General features: G+C 33.9%; 1 pseudogene; it reads left to right on the top strand.

Moving 5' to 3' along the window:
• Positions 1 to 19208: 19208 nt before the first annotated feature.
• Positions 19209 to 21019, top strand: LOC111915356 (lanC-like protein GCR2; annotated as a pseudogene).
• Positions 21020 to 21370: the final 351 nt, after the last annotated feature.

Raw genomic sequence — 21370 nt, 5'->3', positions numbered from 1 at the left:
CCCCACCCACGATCTGGAGTTGGGGGCAGTGGTGTTCGCCCTTAAAGATCTGGCGTCACTATCTGTATGGGGTTCGGTGTACCATATACACGAACCACAAGAGCCTGAAGTATTTAATGGATCAGCCCAATCTGAACATGCGATAGAGGAGATGGTTGGATGTGGTCAAGGATTACGATTGTGAGATCCTGTACCACCCGGGCAAGGCTAACGTTGTAGCCGATGCCCTGAGTCGTAGGGCGGAGGGCGCCCCGATACAGGATGTTTGTATGAGGCTGACAGTGATGACCCCAGTATTTGATGCCATTCGAGGGGCCCAGGATGAGGCCGTGAGACCATAGAACCGTAAGAGGGAGCGGGTTATCGGGAAGGTATTAGAGTTCGTCACCGATAGCCGAGGACTTATGACCTTCCAGGGACGGATTTAGGTGCCGTTTGTGGGCGGAACGCACACCATCTTGATGGAGGAGGCCCATAGATCGAAGTTTTTGATCCATCCCGAGGCTACTAAGATGTATTTGGACCTGAAGAAAGAGTATTGGTGGCTTTTTATGAAGAGGGATGTTGCATGGTTCGTTGAGAGGTGCTTGACCTGTTGCAGGGTTAAGGCCGAGCACCAGCATCCACATGGTAAGATGTAGCTGTTAGAGATTCCCGAGTGGAAATGGGAACAGATTACCATGGATTTCATCACCAAATTGTCGAGGACTGCGAGGGGTGCCGATGCAATTTGGGTGATTGTGGACAGGTTGACGAAGAACGCTCACTTCTTTGCTATTAGCGAGAGCTCTTCTGCGGAGAGGCTAGCAGAGTTGTACGTGAGAGAGGTGGTATCGTGGCATGGAGTACCAGTCTCGATTGTTTCAGATCGAGATGTGCATTTCACTTCGAGGTTCTGGAAGAAGTTTCATGAGGAATTGGGTACGAGGCTGCATTTTAGTACCGCGTACCACCCACAGACTGATGGGCAGAGCGAGCGGACGATTCAGACGCTCGAGGACATGCTTTGGGCATGTGTATTGGACTTCGGAGGAAGTTGGAACACGTACTTACCCTTAGCTGAGTTTTCCTATAACAACAGCCATGATTCGAGCATCGGTATGCCACCCTTTGAGCTGTTGTATGGAAGGAGGTGTCGGACCCCCATTTGCTGGGGAGAGGTAGGGCAACGGGTGATGGGTAGTACCGAGATTGTGCTTCAGACGACCGAGCAGATTCAGCAGGTCAGACAGAGGTTACTGACGACTCAGAGCCGTCAGAAGAGCTATGCGGATAGACGACGGTCAGAGCTCGAGTTCCAGGTCGGTGACTTTGTGCTCTTGAAGGTATCTCCTTGGAAAGGAGTGATCCGATTCAGGAAGAGAGGCAAGTTGGGGCCTCGGTATATTGGCCCTTTCAGGGTGACCGCTAGGGTGGGCAGCGTAGCATACCGCTTAGAGCTACCTGCAGAGTTGGGCCAGATTCATGACACCTTCCACATATCGCAACTGAGGAAGTGTATTGCCGACGAGTCAACTGTGGTACCATTAGAGGATATTCAGGTGAATGCGAGCCTGAACTATGTTGAGAGACTGGTTGCGATTAGGGATCGGAAGATCAAGGTTCTGAGAAACAAGGAAGTGCCTCTGGTGCAGGTCCAGTGGTAGCATCGGAAAGGGTCCGAGCTGACTTGGGAGCCGGAGCGAGAGATGCGTGAGCAGTACCCAGAGCTATTTGCAGAGTAAGACTTCGAGGACGAAGTCTGATTCTAGTGGGGGAGAATTGTAACACCCGGATTTTCAGGTACATTATTTAATTATTATTTTTGGAGATTTTGAGAAAGACTCGGCGAGTTGATGCTTAGACTCGCCGAGTAGAGTCGCGAATTTTCATCCGAGTTAATGACCGGACTCAGCGAGTCGAATAGTGGACTCGACGAGTCCGTGCTGTTTAATGTAACCCTAATTTCCGGGGTTTCAGACCTATTTAAAGGCCCTTATGGCCTTCAATTGCGGCTACCAGTTGATAGAGAGAGACCCCAAAGTGTGTGAGTGTTTTGAGAGAGAAAGGAAGCCATTTTTGATCCTTGTGTGGGTGATTTTGCAAGAAGAAGGTGACCAAGGCAAGAGGAACCTGCAAAGGGAGCTAATTTGTGGATTTCATAGCTTAAGGACTCCATCTTGAGGTACATATCCAATCCTTCTTCAGTTTGGGGTGTTAATCCTTGAAAGTTAGGGTTTCTAGCCCACATGGAGTATGAATGTTAGTGCATTTGGTCCGTTCTTGTGTTGAGGCTTTGAAAGTGGATCCAAAGAGGTCCAGAGACCTTAAATCCTTGATATTTATTGAGTGTTTTGGAGAGATATGAGTTTTGGATGGCATATTGAGGCGGCCATTTCTTCAAATAGAGCCATGGGGTCCTTGCATGGGCATCAAGATCCAAACTTTACGTGTTTTTATTGCTTTAGGAGGCCAGATCTATGGGTTAGAGGAACGGATCTGACCTCAGGAGCTCATTTGAGCTCGAGCATGGCATGAACTCACCGAGTCCCAAGAACAGACTCGGCGAGTAGGGTTAGGGTTTCCCGTGAGTCACTCAGTGAGTAACTGGTCGAGTTGGGGGAATGAATCGGTGAGTCAGAAGGGGGTAGAGTGTTATAGGTGGAACTCGCCGACTTCATAATTGAACTCGACGAGTTGAGTCGGGGTGGCCCCGCGATTCATGCCAAGTGTAACCCGTTGAGTAGGGGGAGGCTCGGCATGTCATGAGAGGCTAAAGAGTTAGTGGACACGTGTAGACTCGCCGAGTCGCCCAAGTGCACTCGACGAGTCAGGTCAAAGTTTGACCGTTGACTTTGTTGACTTTTAGGGATTGGTCAATAATGGGGTCTTTGAGTCAAGAGAGGGGTAAAATGGTCTTTTACCCATCTGAGGATGCTAAGAGAGGGTTGGGTCTAGTCTCGAGAGTTATATTTATGAGCGTATCTTACTTTATGTGATTAGGCGGAGGCTAGACTATACTGCTACCGAGTCAGGGATTTACCGAGACATCTGAGGTGAGTCTTCTCACTATACTTTACCTTGAGTGGTAATTAGAGTTATGTGACAGAGTTAGTGTATGCTATTTATGTGATGTGTTGCACTGCATTATTTCTATGTGATTTATGCCATGTGTATATCAGAGTATATCAGAGTTAGAACCAGAAGGTTCACAGAGCTAGGACCAGAGGGTCCACAGAGTTATAGCCTCGAGTGGCTAGTATGTCTTATGTGTGGTATTTTGGGGAACTCACTAAGTTTTATGCTTAGAGTGTTATGTGTTTCAGGTACCAGTGATGATCGCGGGAAGGCGCCGGCATGATCTGTACACACACCCGCAAAGTTTCTTATGATTTGATCTTGGGAAATGTTTTGTGAACAATGATATGATAGAATGAGATTTTATTAATGAATGTGTTGGGAAATGTGTTTTAAAATGCGAAAAATTGTCTTAAATTTTACGGTGTTACATAGTTGATGCACCCTAGTGGGAGACCATATATGTTGGTCTCTGATATAAAGTCTCGCTGTTTTCCTGTACAAGAAATTCACCCACAAAGAAATAGAAGGTCACATCTTTTGAACCTTGTGGATCAAGGCTGATCTATCCACCGGGTTAAAGGCATTCAAGAAATCCACTGTAAGCATTGCAAGAGACCCATCAGCGTGGTGTTCACTCAACACCCTATTGCCACTGTGTAACACTGCCTCAGCACCCCTGGACACACCAACCCCGAACTAAAAATCATTAAGGTGCTTAGCCATTTCTTTAACCACACCTTTCATGGCAACCTTGGAAACCAGACGTCTCCATATAGTGCTTACTGTAATTGGATGGATCCCGTTGTCAGGTTTAACCAGAGGCGTGAGAGGAGCAGGTGCAACAAACTCTGCCAAAATGGTCGGACATCTTCCCGCTAACCATAAATTAACCACTGAAGTGATAACATGTATGAGATCTGTGGCTATAGCAGACCCTTCTCCACAAAGGGCATTAAGGATGTGTTGAGCCCTCAAGCTATCTCTCCCGCATTAAGTTCCTTTAGGGAAAGCTTTAATGCAACCAAATACACAGTCAAAGTCTACTACAAGGGGAGGTTCAGAAATGATGGGGCTCGGCATAGATGGGGGTGACTTGGAAGGGTGTTTGTCCTCCAAAGATTTAATAGTATCACCATTATATGATGCAACACCCGATGAGCATAACACTTTCACTGTTGTGGTAAAATACCCATCTGCAACCTTACGGAGACACTGCCTGATGTTGGTGTTACTTGATGTAGACTTTTTCTGAAGGATGCCTCCACCCTGTCCCATGGCCCCAACCTCGAGATTGTCTAACTTTTTTGAACTAACTTCCTAATACCATCCTCTTTCCCCTATATATCCAAGGACTTTAAGATGGAGCTTTTTTGTAAGGATTTTCTATTCCATGACCTACATTCTTGTCTATTCTTGGGCCTAAACACTTGCAGTGTGCAACGAGGAAGAAGTAACAAGCAAATCCATGCATCAACCGAGTTGGGTTGGGCAATCACCTTGTAAAGAGCTATTTCAAATCTTGAGAGAAAGCAATGTGACAGCTATGGGGGATACTCTTGGCAGTAGTGATAGGCTCTTTAAAAACACAATCAAGGAGCCCAACATCAAAAACCAAACCTCCAAGAACATTTGTCATCGACTCTTTAGTAGATGACTTTAGAGTACCGACAATGTAACGACTCGAGCTGTCACCCCCTGTAACAAAACTCACATGACCATCCGGTTGATGGCAATAACGGCTAACAACATGCAAAGCCATACACTTCCCACACATCCATTGACTAAAGGCCTTCAAAGTTTCTTCCGCCGCCATAAATAAACCAACATCACTAGAAAGAGATTCACGTAAAATACATTTACGATCTTCAATAAATAGATGATACCTTTTGATGTGTGAAAATCTGAATTAATTTTTTTTGAGGGATTTTTATTTTTTATAAGAAAATCCGAATTAATTTTTTTTAGGGAAACATGAACTTTAAAATTATATTTTAAATAGAAATACTCTAATTAAATAACCACTTAAAGTACTTTAATTTTTTTCTTTTGTATTATATTGTATTTTTATCAAATACTTTTGTACAAATAAAAGTTTCGATTTTCAACATTTAATTATTGGATTGTTTTGACAAATCGACTTTAAGTGTGCATTTGCTCGTAATGTTGTTTTTTTATAATAATTGGAGTATAAGTTTTGACTACACAATTTGTTTTTCTAACAAGGAGATATGTCTGTGTTTCGTTACAGGACAATGTTTTTTTTTTCTTTTTTTTTTTTTTTTTTTTTTTTTTTTTTTTTTTTTTGTTTTTTTTGTATTGTATTTTATTTTCTGTTGTCAGTAGATAGCATTATACTTTAGTTTTAAACCAAAATAGATTGCTATTTATTCCATCAAAATAAATTTGTATAGTTATTTTCAAAGAAAATACCAAAATACAATGTCACATGTTCAATAGAATCGAGAATGTAGATCATGAGGACCATAACTCCTAACATAACCAAAATTGAATAGAATGAAAGAGATGAATAGAACAAATAGAAAGAAGTTGATCAAATTTTACATGCAATCTTATGTGCAAATCCAAACTTGTTTGCCTACATAACGAATAAAATTTGCCAAAAAAAAGTCTTAGATCCAAATGTAGCATTTGTACTCGAATGAGAAAACAAGTTGCACAATTTGATGTGTTCTTTGGCAATGATATCTATTTCCTATAGTATCGTTTTCACCACCAAAACATCTATTTTCATCCATTTTGTTACCTAGTTTTGCTTCTTCCACTTTCTCTCACCGAACAAAAATGGAGATTTTTAGAAAGTCATCTGCATCTCCCTTATTTTCCTTGTAGCATCAACTCATTTTGCTGTCAAAATTTTCCCAATTAATGAACATAATCTATAGAATTGTATCACAAAAGAATGAAGAAATTGAACTCATCGGTTCTAATATCACCCCAACACACAGGATGAAAAATATGTAATGCTAAGAAATCATGCTTACCATCAATTTGTAATGCACATTTAAACTCAAGCAACTCCAAGTTTACCTGTAAAAAAAATAGAATTAGAATAATCCTACAATTTATATCCTACAATATGATCATAATAAGAAGTAAAGGAAAATACAAAAGGGGTCACCATTGATCGAGATTTTTTCACCCAAAATACTTGCCTCCACTTTTTGTTTCACTATCTAGAAAGCATCAACCAAAGAATCAGGCAGCAAAATCTTATACAAAAAACAAAAAGCAACATCAAGAACGTTTGATGTGCAAAACGATACATGGATGATGGAATCACGGTTCTCGCTTCTCCGTATTTCCTTTTAATGTTCTGCAATAAAGAACCTTCTTGTCCACAAAGGAAATCATATAATCAAATCGACACCGATTGAAACCAAAAAATGTAGAAGCATTTAAATCGATCTAACTTATTATCGAAATCATTTTTATAGTGGTTGAATAGGGAAAAAGGCAGTGGTTCGTATGTTATCACACCCTTGGCTGGCGGCAGAAACCCCAGGCGGTGCGGTGGTGCAGTGTTAGGATGTTGGATCACAGATTATTGAACATGCATTGAACAATACAAAACAATATATATAACACAAATATCACTTCTATTATGGATAAAAATGTTACATCAGAATATGTTTTTGTAATACCATAAAGTCTAATACGAAATGTGTCTTGACAGTTAGGCATAACTATAATGATAACTAGTCTTTGGTAGCTTCGTCGATCAACCATAGCTTCCGGAGGTGCAATCTTCCATCGCTTGGTTTCCTAGGAATACATGTAGTTTTTGAGGGGTCAACATAATGTTGATGAATTCACAAGTTTTGTATATTACTCTTTGAAAATACTTTTTGTATATAATTTTATTACGCTATAAAAGTATTATGATTCTTTGAAAATAGTGTTCTACTATTCCTACGTCCTAGGGTTTTTGTAATTCTCATTATCTTATATTCTATTAGTGCATCCGTATCTAAAGGGTATACTTGAGGAAATGAGTGCTTTAAATAGGAGACTAACTGAGAATGACCTCATTGTAGGTTGTTTGGATACATTCCAACCTTTTCTTATATAACTATATACTTATGACATGAATGGAGTCTTAATGCTTTATTATATAATTATAATTAATATATAGTTATATTTAAATAAACATTCTTAGTAAATCCAATTAGTGGAGTGGTAATATAACCATTATTCGAGTTGAGTGACAACATAACATACTACAGTTATCCATTAGAAATCGGGTGTAGTGACGGTATAATATACCACTATTATCCGTTTGAATCGAGCATAATGACGACATAATATACTACTATTATCCGGTTGAGTGGAGCGTGGTGATGACATAATATACCATTATAATCCGTTTGAGTGGAACATAGTGATGACATAATATATTACTATTATCCGATTGAGTCTAACGTAGTGATGTCATAATATACTACTATTATCCGTTCGAGTTGAGCGTGGTGAGGACACAATATACTACTATTATTAGCGTAGTGACGAAATCATTTTTTTTTTTTTTTTGAGTTTAGCATAGTGACAACATAATATATTATTATTATTATTATTATTATCCGTTTGAGTATAATGACGACATAGTGTAAATATTATCTATGAGTATTTAGCTGAATAACGACTAGGTATAGTATTTTCCAAGAGAGTTGGCCAGAGTGACAACTAGGTATAATGCTATCCCAGAGATTTGGCCAAAACAAAGGATAGGTATTAAGTTACCCTAGAAATTTGGCTATATTAACTACAAAAGTATCAGTGTTTCCTTGCAATTGGCCAGTGTAACAACTAGGTATGATGTTTTGTATCAGTATGAGGCCGTATAACAACCAGACATAATATATTATTTTTAAAAGTTGGGCAGAGTATCTACCAGGCATAATACTATCCTAATGTTACGAACATAATTATCTAACTACAACTAGTATTAACTACATAGGTTTCATTTTAGACATGTATCCCCCCCCCCCCCCCCCTTGAAAAAGTTTGGAAAATAGGACCGTAAACTCACCCTTGAAGCATGAAACCGTTGATGCAGGGTAGAATTCAGAAGTCTGGAACTCGGGAGGCGCTCGGGATCGGCCAGACTCGAGGGGATAACGATATTAATAAAATAAATCTTTAAAAATAAATTTCTTAAGGATTCTATAGCAAATTTCCAAAGTAGAACGAGAAAAAAAAGGAGAATTGAGTGAGGAGTGGGGGAAGGAGACAACTCAACTTATAGGCAACATTTTTGGAGTGCACCCGGTGCGACGTGAAAATGGGTGGTGTTTAGGGTGACACGTGTCAGCTTTCTAGTGGTCCACGTAGTCTTCTAGAAGCTTCTGGAAGTGCATGTCGTGTACTCAGCGCACACTACGTGCTGCGCAAAACGCTAATTTTGTAAAACATAACTTCCTCATACGAGCTCTGTTTTCGACATTCTTTATATCCACACGTAGCCCTCGACAAGTACTGAAACTTTCCTATAAGTTGCATTGGCTAATTCTAACTTTATTTTTATCGCTTATTTTTATATGATTTAAACGATTTTGCGAAAATCATATCTCTATACAAACTCCGATTTTGGTGTTCTTTTTCTTAAAATTCTTATTTCGAGGAGTACTAGGATTCTTCTTTTTGTGACTTTAGCTAAAAGTAAACCATTCTCTTCATAGCTTTTTGACATTGAAATTTTTTATGTGCGGTTGATTTTTATATCTTCTAAAATTCATACATAATTCATACGAAGTCGGATATCTACAAATTTTATATTTTTGGGATCGCGTTGGCGTGTACTTTCAAGATACATATATATATATATATATATATATATATATATATATATATATATATATATATATATATATATATATATATATATATATATATATATATATCGACGCACTAATTTTTACAATTTACGGATGATTCGGTTGTTTTTTCTTATACGAAACCTGTATTTGTCATAGTTTGATAAATATTACGTATTAACTCTATTATACTTGATGCTTGTTACCTTTGGTGATTAATGAGCGGTAACAATTTTCGTAATTGTTACATTCTCCCCCATTTTAAGGAATTCCGTCCCCGAAATTCAATTTGTAGTGCCAAACGCGGATGCATTATTGGGAGAATTTTAGTGAATTTTGGATTTATATTAATATTTGTTATTGTTGTAATTATACTTATATATATATATATATATATATATATATACACACACACACACACATATAGCGTTTGTTCAGGATAATTCGTACATAGTAATAACTAAGTATTATGTTCATCCTTATGGTTTAGTTTTATAGAGAGTAATTGACTCCCTAGGGTTCACCTTCGAAGTGAGGTTTTAGAACTGAATTTTTGTTATGAGAGATAATGAGAGTGTCATCAGACAAGTACTTTCTGATACACAGTGGTAGTGATATTGCCCTCGGAAAAGTACTTTATGGAACATAGAATGGTAGAGACATCAGTCAAGTACTTACTGGAACATAGAGGAGTAGTGACATCGATCAAGTACTTACTGGAACATTGAGTGGTAGTGATATCAGTCAAGTACTTTCTGGAACATATAGTGGTAGTGACATCAGTCTAGTACTTACTGGAACATAGAGTCAAAAGATATCGAATCCCTATGATATTTTGAAGGGTTTTCGAAACAATTCATTCTAGAATTCTTGAGGGATTCATAGTATTACTTCGAGTTCTACTTAATGTTATCTAATAATCTAGGGAATATTGTTACATGCTGCTAAAATTACATAGTTTTTCGACCATATGATTTCTCCCTATTATGGTTGGACTCAGACGAGAGTTGCGCAATAGAGCTAAATCACATTTTCTAAAACTATTTAATTTTACGTATCCTCCTAATAATTAATAACATGTGTTTCTTAGCTTTTATCAATTTTGTGTCTTAACGAGTGTTTAAATCTAGTGTTCACAAAACTATATCGTCATTTTAGTTTATACGAAAGTTATTTAGTGAGGACGTACAAATTTCTAGGACTGGGTTATGGGTAGTGTTATTTGTTCCAATGAAAAATGCTCTTCCTCGAGCGTTACCCGTTTGATTTGTCAATCTAGGCCAGTCTCTTTTGAAGTGGTCAATTTCTCCATATTCATGGCAGTTGTGATTTCTAGTTCTCGAGTTTGTGACATGGGTTAGGCTCCTACAGGACTTAGCAGTGTGGCCCTTCCTACCACGATTGTTACATATTAGCTCTCTACATGCACCTTCATGGTGATAGTTGCACTTCCTACATAATGGAAGATCTCCAACATATTGTCTTAGTGGAGTGGATAATGGGATGTTTGTTTGGTAAACTTTCCCTAAGTATTGTTTTCTCTTTAGTGGTTGTTCTGAGTTATCATCAAACTTCCTCTTGCTGTTTCCAGACTTTAGAAGGTCATCTTTCTGGACCATAGTGCCTTAGCGGATTTCTTGACTGGTCAGATTAAAAGCCCACCTCTTGACACTATTGTATGTAGTTGGTCTAGATGTGACATCCCCAATTTCCTGGCCATAAAAGACCAATTTGTTTATGCTTTATTTGAAAATCAGAGTATATTTTTAAAGAAATATATTGCGGAATTTGTTCCCAAAAATATGATATAAAAAATTTATCAAAGCATTTATGAAGAAACGTATTATATTAAAAACATTGGGATATCATTGTTAATACAGATCAAAAGCATAAACATAAACAACATATAATATCTATATCTCTCATCAGATCATCACTCCTATGCTCTCTTGCCACTAGCTGTATACGAGAAAACTGAGTGGGTCAGGCTTGTGAGTCTGGTGAGCACATAAGGTTTTCAACCCATAATAATTAAATTCATTAATTTCATCAAATCAATCAACCCGATTACCCGTTCCCGTTATCCTCACTTTATGTCCCTAAATCATTTATTATAAGGGACCTAGCTTAAGGATTTTCATCGGGGTGGACAACACTGCTCAGGGGATTCCATAACAATTTATGTCAAATAAGGCAACCATGAGGGGGATGGAGTACACTTGGTGAACACATAGTTCAAATAAACACATACATGTTGCGAGCCTGCCAGCGTTCCACTGAACTATCTAGAATAGTCTGTGGTCATCCTCTATACTCCGCTAGATAACTAGATCATCGTAAACATCGATGCCTCTTATCATTTTATTTCATCACACATCAACTATTTTATCTACCCATGTTTTACCCAATATATTTGTAGATATAAAATTCATATACAGTTTAAATCATTTAAAACAAGTATAAAACGTTCATCCAACATAGATATCAAGAACACAAATAATATTCACACAAAGCACATAATTTATATTAAATATTTCATATCTATATGTAAGATGAAAGTAACTATGCACTCACTTGAGTAGCGTGAGTAGATATAATCTAACTAGAAACAGTCAACGGTTCGTGATCGTTGGGCGCACGAAATGCCTTCAGCAAACGAGATAGAGGTAAGAATTTTAGGTGTAAGAAGAACAAGGGCCGAACTTGCTATTTATAGGGTGTTCTCGGCAAGTTCACGTCGTGGACATAATGTTCTTGTCGTGGCGCATGGCTGAATCACTTCGTAGGCTTGCCATCTGCATTCTAGCTTCGAAAGGTGTCCAAATGACATTTCCACGTCGTGAAATACCTAAGTTCACGTCGTGAACTTCCATGAGCCATCCCGTAGCCTTATCACGTTTTTTCTAGCCTCAATAAGTGTCCTTGATTAATTTCACGTCATGGAGTTAATGTTCACGTTGTGGACTTAAGGCGGCTAGGGTTTCTGCCACGTGTCATGCCCTCAGACAACTACATCTTCGGAATATCATAACTTTTGCATACGAGCTCCGTTTTTTACGTTCTTTAAGTCCATGCGTAGGTGGAGACGTACTCTAAAACTTTCGTTTAGATCACTAAGGGCATCTCCAACCCATCCCCATACTCCATTTCTTCCCCCATTTCTCCCCCCATTCTTCTTCAATCCTACCCCATTTCCACCTCCATTTTTGGAGATATGAATAGTATTCCCCCATATATGGGGGAATACTATTCATATCTCCAAAAATGGAGGTGAAGTTTGGTTGTCAGTTTTAGTCTCTCTCATTTTTATTTTATACATTTCTAGTTTATTTTATCTACTAATTATAATTTAAATGCAATATTTAATATTTATAATATCATGTTATATACTAATTTATATTAATTAATCATAAATATAGAATTTAATTAGTAGAGGGGTGTATTTGACAATATATATAAGTTATAAAAAGGGAATATTCCAAAAATATACTTTTTGGGGTAAAAAATGGGGTAGAAAATGAAGTAGGGTTGGAGATGAAACACTATTTACTCCATTTTTTTACTCCATTTATGGGAGAAAAAATGGAGATGGGTTGGAGATGGTCTAAGGCTAAAAGTAATTTATCGTAAACTCACATTTTTCGATTCCCGGTGTCGTGCCGGTTTTGTCACGAAACTTGAACATGTCATAACTTCTTCGTTATAACTCGGATTTCGACGTTCCTTATATCCCCGAAATCCTTGTCCCGACCACTATAACTTTCTTCATAGATATTGAGTCTATTTATTATTTTATTTTTGACGCTTATTTTTATTCTTAACTTATTATATATTATAAATAATTATAATGCACATAAAATCACATAATATTCAAATAATTCATTTGTATTACTTCAAAATATGTTATAATTGTTGACCCTGACTATAGTTGGAGTAACTATTTTAAAAAAGTTTTTTAATGATACATATTAAAAAAATATATTAAAATAGTAAAAACAAAAATAAAAAATCTTAACCTAAGCACGGTAATCAATTAGGCTTAAAATACATGCCTTAATAATAACAAATAAATATTATTAACTAACTCAATTTGAATAATTGTTGTTAAATGAAAAGAAAAAAAACATATGATTGAATAGAATAATCAAAATAATGAATATATCATATTGTTTTTGGATTAAATAATAATTACCTCGATATGTTTAACTATTAAAGTTTACATAAATTGGTTTTATTTGGATTATTTCATTTAATACTCTTTTATTTTTTTAATATACATGCAACCCTTTCCAACATAAAAGGAACTTTCTTCATTTTCTAAATATTTTTCATAATTTTAAAATTGAAAACTTAGTTGCCACAAAATGTGGAAGCTGATAAATTTTGTTAAAGCTGACTAGTTTGGGACTATCTTATTAGAGTTGACGGTTTATAAAGAATAAATTCTTTTCACATTGGACAAATATTTTTTTTATTGATTCTAATAATTTTTTTATTAATAACTTTTTAGAATATATATATATATATATATATATATATATATATATATATATATATATATATATATATATATATATATATATTCAAATGTTTCTCACATCTATTATATGCTAAAATACACCAATAAGAATTTTGGAAAAATTATATGTATATTAAATAATATTCATACTTATAATTCATTTTTATGGAAACTAATTAAATTTTCCGTTAATGTCAACAATAATATTCTTTTAGAATGAATTCGTATCTTGCAGAATGAGAGTATATTCAAGTAGAATCTTCATATTCAATGCAACTTTATTGTATTTTAAGTGAGTCAGTTTTGAAACAAAAAACGAACTCATACATAAAACCTGCACGCGAATTCATTCTAAAAGAAGATTATTGATGACATTAACAATAAATTTAATTAATTTCCAGAGAAAAAGAATTACAATTATGGATATAATTTAATCTACATACAATTATGAAAATCATTTAATATCTATCTTTATTTAATTAAACAATTATTTAATTTACTAAATTTCTATTGGTGCATTCTAGCAAGGTTGTCAAAACCGGGATCCTACCTAAGATCGTTTTTTGGTTTGCAAGATTGGGATCGGGATCCTAAGATCCCACAAAATAAAATATAATTGTAATTTATAATTTTTAATCATGAAAAAATATTTTAAACATTCAATTTTTCGTTCAAAAGTTATAAAAAATTCAAAATATTAGCCATAAGGTACAATACAAAATGATAAATGGTAAATTGGTAAAGGGTAAAAGACATAAAGTGGTAAAAAAAATTCATTTGCAAAAAAAAAAAAAAAAAAAAAAAAATCAAAGGAAGGTAGGATCGGATTGGATCTCGATCCTACGATCCTACCTGCGATCCTACCCCAAATACGATCCTTTTACGATCCGGATCGTTTTTCATACCTAGGATCGTACGATCGTACGATCCTCCGATCATGATCGTGATTTTGACAACCATGCATTCTAGTACACAATAAATATAAGAAACACATTAACCTAGCCCTATATATATATATATATATATATATATATATATATATATATATATATATATATATATATATATATATATATATAGAGAGAGAGAGAGAGAGAGAGAGAGAGAAAGAGAGAGAGAGAGAGAGAGGTAGGTTCAAATGTTTCTCATATCTATTGTGTGCTAGAATGCACCAATAAGAATTAAGTAAACATTAAATGTATATTAAATAATATCCATATTTATAATTCATTTTTATGGAAACTAATTTAATTCGTCATTAATGTTAATAATAATATTATTTCAGAATGAATTCATATATAAAATAATAAGAGTGTATTGTAGAAGAACGAGAGTATATTCTACTAGAATACACCCTCATTTTTCATAATCCATACAACTTTATTGTATTTTAAGTGAGTGAGTCCTGAAATAATGTTATTGCTGACATAAAAACCTAGATACGAATTCATTATGAAAGAATGTTATTGCTGATAATAATGACGAATTTAATTAATTTCCATAAAGAGAAAATTATAATTATGGATATCATTTAATATACATACAATTATGGAAACCATTTAATATCTATCATTATTTAATTAAATAATAATATAATTTTACAAAATTCCTATTGGTGCATTCTAGCACACAATAAATATAAAAAACACTTTAACCTAGCCATATATATATATATATATATATATATATATATATATATATGTATATATATACACACACACACATATACAAAGAGAGAGAGACATAAAAAACGTTCAATAAAGAATCATTATTAACCATGAAACCAATGAACCAATTGTTTTTTCAACTTTTAGAGGTTATTTTTTATAGAAAAAAAAACTAAAATAAAGAAATTCATAAATTTTTATCATTTTTCCACTCATACCAAATTCGTTAAAAAATTTACTTTTTTTTTTGTCAAATTTACACTGTGAATCTGTGCAGATTCACAATGGAAATCTAAATTGTGAATTCGAAAAATATATAATTTATTTTTTAGCATTCACAATGTGAAGTTATTAATTTAGATAGTTTTAGTTTTTTTTTCGATAAAAAATACACTCTAAAACTTGAAAAATATTTGGTTATTTGGAAAATCATTAATAATAGTTTTTTTTATTGAATATATATATATATATATATATATATATATATATATATATATATATATATATATATATATACACACATATATACATATACTAGCCGTTTACCTGCGCAAAACGGCAGACGACAAATAGTTTGTTTCGACAATTAATTTATTTTCGATGGAGAATGATTATTTTCAAATCAATCATTAGTTTGTTTTAGGAAACATGTCATCTTAAAAATAAAGAAAATTCATGAAATGACCAAATTATAGGGTGTTGAGTATTTATTTGGATGAAAAAAGATCTGGTCAAAACCTTGGAAGAGAAGATTTATAGGAGTTTGTTTAAATTTTAATATTATTTTATTAGTGATTAGTTGTATAATTAGCTTAATGATTTGGACGTCTTAAAAAATATTATCATTTTATTCAATCTATTTTTAGAAATAGTGAGATTTGTTTTATAAGATAGTAAAGATATATATATATATATATATATATATATATATATATATATATATATATATATATATATATATATATATATATAGAGAGAGAGAGAGAGAGAGATTCAACTACTATATAACTATATGGATCACTTTGTCACTGAAAAATGTTATTGAATGGGAGTTTTAGGCTATGTTTGGCGTACTAGCTGAAAAGTTGGTTGATAGCTGAAAAGCTAGCTATTAAATAAAAAGTTAGCTGATAACTGAAAAGCTAATTGATAAAAAATGATGCTTGGTAAAACTAGCTGAAAAGCTATATGAAATATATAAAATTACATAAAAGACATATAAGAATATTTGTTTCTATAATTAATTAAGGGGTATATTTGGAAATTTTAAAAAAGCTCCTAAAAAGCTAGTCTAAGTAGCTTTTCAAAACGCTAGCTTATAAGCTACTTTTTGGCTTGCCAAACACGACAACATAAAAAAGCTTGAAAAATAAGCTAGTTGTGGCGCGCCAAACACAACCTTAGATTATGAAAGGATAGATGTTTAATAGTAAATATATGTATGTAAATTACACATACATGAGTACATGACCTAAGTAACATTTAGGTAGCATCAATGACGATTCAAAATTATATTAGAGGATGGTTGGTAATTTGGCAAAACATTTTAACAAGACTAACAATAATCTTATATATATATATATATATATATATATATATATATATATATATTATATATATATATATATATATATATATAGCTCGGTTCAAATGTTTCTAGTAACTATTGTGTGCCTAAATGCACCAATGAGAATTCAAGAAATAATAAATAATTAAATAAATCATTAAAGGGTATTTTGGATATTTTGTACTTTTAATTCAGGAAATCATTTAATTGAAATCCTACAATTATGGAAATATAGTAAATATATTTGACCTAGCCCTTCACCTTCGTTTCCTACCTAGAACATCACCACTACAAAGAAGAAAATCAACAACTTCCCACCGCTGATTGAAGCCCTTCCTTGGGATCGATTAAGAGTCATCGGCCATATTCTGACTGTTTTTGTGTTTCTTTCTTCTCCGATCAATTGAGGACTGAAGTCTTTCTCTCCCTGCGTGATTGTTGTCGGATAGAAAAACGAACAACCGTCGCTGCCACTTCACGGCAGCACTGTTGCCTCAGTTCCTTTCCTTTCCACGATTGGTGGCTGACGGAGATAGAGATAGTGAACCAAGGGAAGCCTGCCGGAGATTAGATCTCCCTTCCTTGCGATCTGTTCAACCATCGGTGAACCTATTGGAGCTGCATTCAGGGGCTTTGTCATGGAAGTTGTTCTAACACTATATGCAAGTGTTTGATTTTCCCTAATTTTATTTGCCCATTTGATACTATATTCTTGATTTTTTTAGATCCATCATATAAAGATGGTGAAGTCTTCAGTCAATGATTTACTTGCTCAACCTGCTGAATTTTAACAGTATATCAAAAAATAAGATGGTGAAGTCATCCGACTTTAGGCACATAGAATTTTAGAATAGTTTCAGATAACATATAAAACAATTACTTTATCATGTTTGTATTCTATCTTGTAGAATTTGATATTTGAAAAAGACATTGGTGAAAAATTTATCTCTTATCTTCCTCATCAATATTAAATACTAAAGGAATAATTTTCAATTAGTAGCAGTAGCAAAATCGCCTTAGTATCTAATATGATGATGGTAATTCTGCCAGAATGGAATCACGAATTCCAATTCTGTTAGAATGAAATCTAATATGTTGGTTTGATAAACACTTCAAATTATTCTATTTATTCTAATGTATGTTGTATAAAATCATTCTCATGTTTATCTCCTTTTTGAAACTCCTTGTATAAAATCATTCTCATGCAATACAATTCTGACAGAATGTCAATCTCACAGAATGTCAATCTCATAGAATCCTAGCATATTTTGAAGTGGCTTAGAGGTCAAACATACATAAGACATCTAGAAACGAAACCAGAAAGTGAATGAGGATTCTTTCAAGAATACCAATATTTTTTTGCAAGAGTTTCAAGAATGAATGTAATTTATGTTCATAGTTGTATTCTTTAATAATGAATGTAATTACTTATTCTAAAACATTAAACTTCGTCTTATATAAAAATTTTATTCATTAAAAGTTATTGGTCTTGATAATATGTGTTTAAAATATTATGTTCATAGTTATATACGTTTCTAACAGAATTACAGAATATCATTATAACAAGATAACATTCTGATAGAATAAAATCGGTTTATGCTTACAAATTACATGTGAAATTGAAAAAATTTGAAAAAAATCAAAATTTTTAAATCAAAATCATTAATTATCCCATAAATCTCGACTTTTTCTTTTTTAAATTTGTCTCAATTGACTAAAATGCCCTTATGCTAAATTTTGTGTGATTATATGGTAAATGTTACCCTATTGTACTATCATAAATCCTCTGATCATGATCTTTGATTATATTTCATCCGATGGTCCAGATCTATGCATTCTTGCACACAATAGTTACTAGAAACAAAATAACCTAACATTATATATATATATATATATATATATATATATATATATATATATATATTGAACGGCAAATACTAAACTACTTTTAAATTATTTTACCTATGTTCATAGTGAGACTTAAACCCTCGACCTCAAGGAGGAGGACCACTAGATAATGATGTTGATAATCAAGGATATAGTAGCAATAATCAAGAAAGTTAAGACATAAGTACACTTCGTAACGATGATGATCTATATATAAGTGTATACTAAGAGATATATGAATAAAATTGAAGTCGATTCAAATGAAGATATTTTTTTTAATGGTAATGATGATGATCTATATATAAGCGTACTAAGAGATATATGAATACAATTTAAGTCAATCCCAATGAAGATATTTTTTTAATGTTACTAACGTAGACATTCTCTTAAATATATTGTATTTGCAAAAAAAAAAAGATCATAAATGGTCTCCGTTAAGTTTTGTTCGTTAGCTGAAAAAATTTTCGTCATTTCACTACCGTATAGACCATTTATGATGTTTTCTCTTATTTTAAAAAAACAAAATAATATGTAAATGGTCTCTCTCTCTCTTTCTCTCTCTCTCTCTCTCTCTCTCCCTTTCTCTCTCTCTCTCTCTCTCTCTCTCTCTCTCTCTCCCCCCTCTCCCTCTATCTATCTCTCTCTCTAGAACAGACAATAAGAGAAAACATCGCAAAATGACGGATCATTTCCATCCAAATGAAATGTCGAAGTTCATTAAAGAAGAAGAACCACCGCCACCTGAAACCACCACAAATCCCCTTACAAAGACTATCTTTTCCCTATAACCTATTTTCCGATCAACTCAAACGAGCAGCCTCCGACCTCAAACAAATTGTATTTTCTAATTCTTTATTCCCTTAGATTATGTTTTTTCCCTTTCTTCCTTGTGTTGATTTTTGATTTACACATGTTCCCATTATAGATTGTGTCGGAGACTTGGGGAAACACCGGGAAACATTTAAACGATTACACATTGTACATAGGTGCCCTAGACATAACTATGATGGTTTTCAAAGCTTACAAAGTTACCCACAACAAGAAAAATCTTGATTTATTTAAAGATATTCTTAAAGCTTGTGATTCTGCCTCTTTTGGGTTTAGGTTACCTTCTTTTCTGTTTCTCTGTTTTTGAGCAAGACGATTGTTATTAAGCGAAGGTGATATAAATTCGATAGTTTTTTGCAGTTGCATCCCTGTGACATTCATTTGTGGTCAAGTTGGTGTATCTGCACTTGATGTCATCGTGGCCAAACAAAGCAAGAATGGTCACTTGTTTAATCGCTATTTGACAAGATTTAAAAAGGTAGTAGCTAGTTTTTCATGTGATGATCTTGTTTTGTTTATTTGGCCAATTGGATTTTGTTTTTGGTTACAGATAAAGCTTCCTAAAAATCTTCCAAATGAACTATTTTTTGGTAGAGCAGGTTACTTATGGGCATGTTTGTTCATAAAAAAGAATCTTGATGAAAACATTATATCCTCTACCCACATGGTAAAGCTTTGTCTGTCATCTTTAAATTCTTTTTGCAAAAAGATTTAATTTTTTATATGTTTGTAGAGAAAAATCAAAGATGAAATTATCAAGGCTGGTAGAAATATGTCTACTAGTGAATGTCCATTAATGTTTGAGTGGTATGGGAAAAGGTATTGGGGAGGTGCCCATGGGTTTGCATGGATAATGAATGTCTTAATGGACATGGAGTTGACTGAAGATGAATCGAAAGATGTTAAGAGTACACTTATTTACAAGATTCAAAAGCATTTTTCTAATGGAAACTATCGATCAAGTGAAGGTAGTAATTCATACCACTTAATTGATTGGTGCCTTGGTGCTCCCGGGATGGCTCTTACCCTCACCAAAGCAGCCACAATATGTATTCAACTATTGATATTTGATAAAGATAAACTTAAAAAATATTCTCAAACACTCAAGTTTGTTAATTTGACTAGGTTTTTGGAAGTGATGAGTTTTTAAAGGCATCAATTGATGTGGGAGAGGTGGTATGGAAACGCGGTTTACTTAAAAAAGTTGGAATCTATCATGGAATCAGTGGTAATGCATACATTTTTCTTTAACTATATTGCTTAACAGGCGACATCAAGTTCTTATATAGAGCCAAAGCTTTTGCCACCTTCCTCTATCATAAAAGTCAAACCCTTGTGTGTGTTTTTGGAATGGGTAGAAGACGACGAGAGAGAGAGAGAGAGAGAGAGAGAGAGAGAGAGAGAGAGAGAGAGAGAGAGAGAGAGAGAGAGAGATCCTTTGCATATTTTTTCATAATTTTTCATTTTAATTTAAAAATAAGTGAAAACATCATAAATAGTCCTCTGTGCTAGTGAAATGAAGAAAATGCCCTTTAGTTAATGGACAAAAATTAACGGAGTTAATAATAATGACAAATTATCAAAAGTTTTGAACGCACAGGTACCATCTATGATATTTTAAAATACAGAGACTAAACTTCAGATCTGAAAAAACCGCAGGAACCATTTATGATGTTTTTTCTTATTTCACATTATTGTTATCATTTTTTGTAATTGATAAATCTATGTTATTAGTATTTTAGGTTGAACATTTGATTTTATAACAATTATTTTCAGCTAATCATCGAGTTGAATATGTATATTTTTTAATGTTATTATATTAATTTTATGTCAAATATATTTTTTTTGATCATTGTATATGTATAATTAGAATTATGTTATTATACCAGCTAAACTACTTCAAATATTTTATTTAAAACTCTATTTTAACATCACAGTTTAATAAACATTTTTTCTAAACAAAAAAATTAAGTTATTCCAGCAAAACAATCCCAATACATCTCTTAACACC

The sequence above is a fragment of the Lactuca sativa genome, chromosome 1 (assembly GCF_002870075.4).
Source record: "Lactuca sativa cultivar Salinas chromosome 1, Lsat_Salinas_v11, whole genome shotgun sequence".
Taxonomy (NCBI): Eukaryota; Viridiplantae; Streptophyta; class Magnoliopsida; order Asterales; family Asteraceae; genus Lactuca; species Lactuca sativa.
This window is presented reverse-complemented; position numbering and strand designations above follow the sequence as displayed.